The sequence below is a fragment of the Oxyura jamaicensis genome, chromosome 3, assembly GCF_011077185.1.
Source record: "Oxyura jamaicensis isolate SHBP4307 breed ruddy duck chromosome 3, BPBGC_Ojam_1.0, whole genome shotgun sequence".
NCBI lineage: Eukaryota > Metazoa > Chordata > Aves > Anseriformes > Anatidae > Oxyura > Oxyura jamaicensis.
The window spans coordinates 28,502,131-28,508,914 of record NC_048895.1 but is presented as its reverse complement, the minus strand read 5'-3'; the positions used below and the strand labels follow the sequence as shown (position 1 = coordinate 28,508,914).

At 46.7% G+C, this 6,784-nt stretch overlaps 1 long non-coding RNA gene across 2 annotated transcripts in view; it reads left to right on the top strand.

Moving 5' to 3' along the window:
* The window catches only part of LOC118164027, a 36,942-nt gene that overhangs the window by 22,904 nt on the left and 7,254 nt on the right, over nt 1-6,784 (top strand). For both annotated transcript variants that reach the window (XR_004749306.1, XR_004749307.1), the window contains one exon: nt 659-728. This is a non-coding gene — a long non-coding RNA (uncharacterized LOC118164027). The remainder of the gene's footprint in view (nt 1-658; nt 729-6,784) is intronic.

Genomic DNA, 6,784 nt, shown 5'->3' with positions numbered 1-6,784 from the left:
TCCTTCCTTCCTTCCTTCCTTCCTTCCTTCCTTCCTTCCTTCCGCACTCCTCCACCTGCTTTCATTATGACCAGTCTGTACCTTCCCACCCCAGCATCCCTGCTGTGACCACCACCAGTGACATGTGTTGTCACTGCCACTCTTTTTCCCTATAGCTTGTGCTCCCAAACACGTAGGGACCACGGATCACACACAGGTGGGGAGGTGAGACTGCGGGATGTGCTTTTGTTGCTTATGCTATGGACGCACCCTTCCTGCAGCTGTCTGCATGGGCCTGGGAGCAGAAATTGGTCCTGTAGATAGCTAAAGGGCAACGAATGAGTCAAAACTGTCAACTGTTCTTCACACATAATCTATAAAACCTCAGCATTGCAGTGTCTGCCATGAAATGTATTGTTTTCCTATAAACTAAAAATGCTTTGGTTTACAAAACAACCACTTTCTTTTTTATTTTTCCTTCTCCTCTTCTGGAAATTGTCCAGTATTTATTTACAAAAACTCCCTTAAAACTTAAAGAAAATTATATTTCTCTGGACAAATGTGTATTTTTCTGTAAAATGGCTTTGATATAAAGTACTTAGCCTGCTCTATAATTTAGTGACTTCCCTTGGCTAAGTACAACTTACCCCTCTTCTTTTTCTTTACCTTCTCTCACCAGCTATTCCAGAAGGTGTTGAGACCCATCTTACAGACCCTGTGATGCTACCAGCTGCATTTCAAAAAGCCAGGTAAATATGTTTGCCCTTTTCATTCTCAGATCAATTTTATCCCTGCTTCTATGAATATGAGCAGGAGGGAGGAACTAAGAAAAGAGGAAACAAACATACATACCCAAAGCACTGCTAAGCGGAGCATTACTTTCTCCTCTCCTTGTCTCTGTCTTCCTGGTGCATACCCAGGAGAGGTTTAAACAGGGCAGAGGAAATTAATTCATTGGGGTGGGAGATGGAACAGTACAATCCTGTTCCCTACAGGACTGGCGGTGTATTTAAGTTTGGCAGGCAGTCCTGCTGCTGAGCTACTTGTGACTGCTGAGCTGGCAATGCAGGTGTCCCAGTACTGCCACGTTGCTGTCCTGGCCATGACCAGGAGGCATGGACAAGGTGAGGAAAGTGTTCATTATTTTTCATTTTTAGTGTAGGTGTAACTTCTTCCCACCTTAGTGAAGTCTCACTTTGGGGTCTGGTGATTAGCTCTGATCTGGTCGATACGAGTTTGCAATTTTCTCCACCAGTGACACCTCCTTGATGCCTCCAAGAGTTACTGGCCATGGGGTCACCTCCCTGCTGAGCAGCCCACTGAGAGCTTTGTATTTCTTCAGTCTGAAAATTAAACATTTGGATGCTGGTAGCTGTTCTGCTGGCAGTTCCTGTTAATGATGAAGAATTACCTATTATGCCAGCGTTGGGCGGCTTTGACAATTCCATTACATATTACTAATAGCACTATTAATGTATGGCAGCTTATCCTCGGCGTTTGTGTGTGTGTGTGCATGCATATATGTGCGTCCATGTGCGGATGCCCCAGGGAGGCCGGACTGCAGACAACAAATCTGCTGGCAGAATGCAGCAGCCACTGCGGCCACTTCTCCCTTCTCTCTCAGGAACACCAGGCTGGAGGACACTGCCTGGATTTGCCTCCCCAAGGAGCAGAGGTGAAGCTGAAGCTGACTGATGGGAAGGATGCTGATCCCTAGTGCTGTGGCATCCTCTGCTGCATGGTCTGTCTGTGACTTGGGAAGCTAATTCCTGTTGCCTGCTATTGCTCAGTCCCTCTTCAGCTCTGGTGCCCTTCTTTCCTGGACTTCACACTTTGATATTCAGCTGAACCATTCGATTTCTGGAACCTGCCTACATGCTCGACCTCCTCTTGGGCAAAGTCTAAAGCATTGGTACAGGGCTGGCCAAGTCATGGGTGGTGGAACTGCTTTGTTTTCCTTCCTCAGCAGCAACCTAGCTCATAGGATTAAAAATAAAACAAAATTCTTGCAGCGCTCTCATAGCATAACAGATGTTGATGTGATGTGCATGTGACTAATGCAAAATTGACCCCCATTTCAAGGTTCCCTGCAGATGGTACACATGCAGCTTGAGAGAAGGGGGGATAAGCATGACTGGAAGCCAGAACAGTTTTTTTTTTTTTTTTTTTTTTTTTTTTTTTTTTTCCCATAGGGAAAGCAGGGACATAACTAACCTCCTCCAGGCTGCCCTGCTGGTCTCCTGCAGCAAGGTGGGACAGGGCAGCTGCTGCCAAGCAGGTGAGGTTTCAGCCATGCAGAGAAGAATGCAGGGAGGCTGCTTTGGTTTATTCACCTACGGCAGAGAGAGAGCTGGCAGGGCTGCCCTCAGGGCTCCAGCACTTGTTGGGGTAATCACAGCCCCGCAGAGGAAAGGGCACAGCCCTCACTTGCCCTCCTGCTCTTCCTCCACATCCCTCCCACCAGGAGCCATCTCCGCCCGCCTGGTGCGGTGCTGGCAGCAGGGGAGCCATGCCAGCCCACCTACCCCCGGCCTGGCCTTTGTTCTGAATGTCAGGAAACCAGAACAGGATGAGAATCTCACCCTCTTTCCCCCCAGGGTTTGTCTCATCATAAAATACAAGGGTAGAAGTTTATGAAGCTTCTGGAAAAAAAAAAAAAAAAGTCTTCTCTCTCTTGTCTTTAACTTCCCACTGTTTTGATCCTAGACTATCTGCAGAAGAAATATGGTTAGAAATATCTTGTGCATCAGTGCAGGTGAATTTTTCTGTGCCTTGAAAAATGGGACAATACCTTCCTACAGATATTGATTGTCATTCCACATCTATGCTGTCCTCCTAACTTCAGATCAATTTGTGCTTTACCAAGTGGTTTGATGTCATCTTATGGCAGAATGCTAACTTTTCCCCTTTAAGGCTATTTATCTCTGTCCCTTTGTAAGGTCAGGGAAAATCACTGTACTCTGCCCCCCCAAAAGTAATTCATCTAGTGGAGGAAATGATGAGGCAGTATTATGTCTGGCAGCCTTTTTAAACAAGTCCTCAGAAACATCAAGAAAAACCTGATAGGTTTGGGCAGGGAGGGGGGAACTGAGGATGTTACAGGAGCAAGTCTGAAAGCAATCAAGGGAAAGCTCAGAGTTTATATTCTGGAAATGTCCCCTCTTCCTGAATCTATTTGCAGACATCTTTCACTGTTACTGAGGGGGAAAAATTAATAATAATCCAAGCAGACTCCCGAGCGAAGGATGGCCATGAGTCTGAATTGGAAGGATAATATATCTCCCCCGCCACTTTGAAGCCTTTTAGCCTGGGGGGGATTCCTTGTCTAATGAAACTAATTGAGTGCATCTGCAGCCTGAGTACTCCATCTGAATTTCAGTTTCCCCCTCTCTTCAAAGTTGCCAGGTATCTGCTCACCTCCAAAGTGACCGAAGTGAATGCACCCTGTGTATCGACGCTGCTCCTTCTCATGCAAATCACAGCCTAGGTAGTGAGTGCTTCCTGGCTCTGCCGCTGCCTGGCCACTCTCTCCCTAAGCTCCATGCACAGAAGGCACCCAAATGTTAGAAAAAGAGAATAAATTCTGTCCCAGGCTATTTTTAAATGCAAATGTCACGGGGAACTTCTAAACAGCAGATTGCTGGAGGGAGGAGAGCGTCACTGGGAAAGGTTTGCTCTATTTTCATCCTTTCCTTACACTGTTTACCTCGGTGCTAGATATTGGCAGTTATCAGAGGTGTCCGCAAGAGCAAACTGGTCAAAACAGTGAAGAAATCAGAAGATAGAGCAGTCCCAATTAAATATAGATAAAATGGGAAATGATGGAGCCAGCGTTTAACTGAGCAAGAGGAAATGGGGGAGATAGGTGACTGGCTGTATAAGTTACCACAGAAGGGTGTCATTTCTTCCTTTTTCTCCTGCTACAGCTCCACAAGAATGCCATAGTCAATTGAATATACTTACATTTATTTTTATTTTTATTTTCTACAGCCTTCTTTCACCTTCCCTCACCAAGCTGCATTCAATTTCTCTGCTTTCCCTTCAGAGCAGATTATCTGATTTTATACAGATTTAGTTGTACACGGCTCCGAGATTGCGTGAAAGTGCCAGCAATATGACAGTGGTTTGCGTAGGCATGAATGCAGTATTATGCAGATAGCCAGCAGCCTGGCTTCGCCTTGAATAGATGCAGATTTGTTATGTATAGATGTGTGCTTATTTGCTGAATACTTATGCCCTCGCCTCTCCGGGAGCTTCCAGGAGGCAGTTGTGTTTGCGTGACAATCTTGTTCCCAGGGAAGAATAAAGTGCTTGTGCAGAAGCTTTGGCCCTTAGGCTGTCGGATGAGGGAGGTTTTTCTTCTTATGTAGGTTGCACCAAAATCGGGACCGAGCAAACCAAACTCTGAGCAGCAGAAGAATGATATTGTTCTTGGTGTTATTTTATTTCTTTCTGTCTTGAGGGGACTTCTAGCTGATATGCGCCCCCCACCAGTGAAAAACAAGATGATATTGATAGCAGGCATGTGTTAGCTTCAGTGGGAGCTTGAGGCACTTTGTTATGGTGAAGTGGTGAGGTGAGTGTCTGAGTCTGCACGTGCCCTCCTTCTTCCAAGGCCTGAGGATGTGCAGTCCTACCTTGTTCACTCCTGGGGCAGCCCTTGCTGCTCTGCTGTGCCTCAGCCATTCCATATGGATATGTGGCTCCAACCATGCACAGAAATGTAGAGATCTCCTTCCACTGGGTCATTTCTTTGCCTTGATGTTGGAGGGTGCACTCTGTCTTGGCCACATGCCTGAGGGCAGACCCTCAGAGACCATCAGTGTCCTTTGAAAGGGATGGTGCATGGGGACACTGCCATGGTAGGGCTTGACAGACAGGTGCCTTGAATGCAAAGATTGATGGTAAGAAAATAAATGTTTCCTTCTGAGGTAGCTCAGGAGTTCATTTCTCTGGGTTTGGATTTAAGCGCTGTCAGTTGTACAGACACGTGGTAGTTCCAGGGTAGGCCCAAAGCTCGTTAAGTCTCATTGCAGTGCATCGAGTTTCAGACATCGCTTTTCCATTTAATAAATCTTTCCTCACCTGTCACTCTCAGCCCCATCCCCATCCCAACAGGCACCACTTCTGGGAGCAATTAAACCACAGCTCCTTTCCCGTGTCTGCATCCTGCAGGGTTCACATGTGTGAGCACGGCGCGGCTCTGTAGGGATTCCCACTCAGCCTGCCCTACGCTGCTGGGGCAAGGGGCCATCAGCAGTGGGGGCTGTTAGACTGGTTTTGTTTTTCACCTCAACACTTGCCTTGACTGAAGCTTTACATTTGCCAAAGGTCCCGGAAAATGTGACAACCCTCATGAAAAAACCCTCTCCCACTTTTTTTTTTTTTTTGGTTAAAATATAAAAAAGAGAAAACGATGCAATATTTTCCCAAAATATGCACTCCTGTTTAAAGCAAACATATTATTCCCCAGTCAATGTCTAAGCAGAAAAAAGGCCACAGAGAACTGGCTTTCATAGCAGACATAAAAGATTTGCTGGTGCCCTTTATAAGTAGAGAAAATGTTTGATCTGTCTGGATCTACTCTGTAATGAGTGAGACTGCTTAATGGCAAAAGACTCTGCCATCCCAGAGAGCTTCCAGCTCATAATCCTGTGCAAGCTCACCTCAGCTCCAGGAAAAAATTGCAGTGCCTTCTTACGGAGCTGCTGGGAGGGAGGTGGTGATCTGCCCGCTTTCTGCAGGGATGTAGCAGGCCAGTGAGGACAGGGCTGGGAAGCGGGGTGGAAGAGACCTCAAAGGCTCTGCTGCCCCATGGCAGAGGAAACTGTGGGACCTGTCCAGCAGGAGGAAGCTCGTTGCCCCGGGGGCTGGAAGTAGGGAGGCAAGGCTCGTACTTCAAGCCATATAACTCTTCCTCTGGGAAAAACAAAACAAAACATAGAAGTAGGAAGGAAAAAATAACCTGAAGTGCCCACCACAGTCACCATGCATACTGCTGTTGTCTGAAGCCTTCTGCCTGTTTATTTCTTTCCACTTTCCAAGCAGAAAATAGATCTGGGGAGATTTGACTTGCTCATGCAATAGCATCCCAGTGGTCTGGTGTTACCTCGTGCTTGAAGGGAGCGAGAACAGGAGCCTGATCAACGTTTTAGTGTTTTGCCTTCCCCTTCTCTCTCCTGTTGTCACACAAACCCCTCCAGGGGCTGACCATGGGGAGGGGATCAGAGCTCACTGCAGGTTGTGCAGGGCTGTAGCTGGCTGACTGCACGTGCAGAGCACAGGCTCTGCAAGTGGGGCACCCTGAGCAGCCTACAGTGGCACGTGAGTAATAGTGAACGGTAATGATTACTGCTCTGTCATTTATAGACTGTGAGAAATCAGAATAAAAGCCTAACGGCAGCTTCTGAGACTTCCAGTACAGCTCCTTGGAAAGAGAGTTTTAGGAGCCAAGCAGATTATTCTCCCAGGGACAGGATGGGCTTGCTTGCGCATCCCTGCAGGTATCGATACAGACCTTGCACCTCCTGCCTGTGACACACAATTTCAAAGCTTAGCTGGGGGGCTAAACCTGTCCCTCCTTCCCTCCTTTTTCACCTGTGGCAGAAGACTAATTGCTCTCTTTATGGACATGCCTTAGAATTGACCTTATGACAGGTAAATATGTTTGGGTACCTGGGGATGCTCCTTTGTCCTTGCTGAATGCAATATAGCAGTGGGCTGAGGTGGGAATGGCAGGGGAAGTGTCTACATTTATTTATTTATTTATTTATTTATTTATTTATTTATTTATTTATTTATTTAT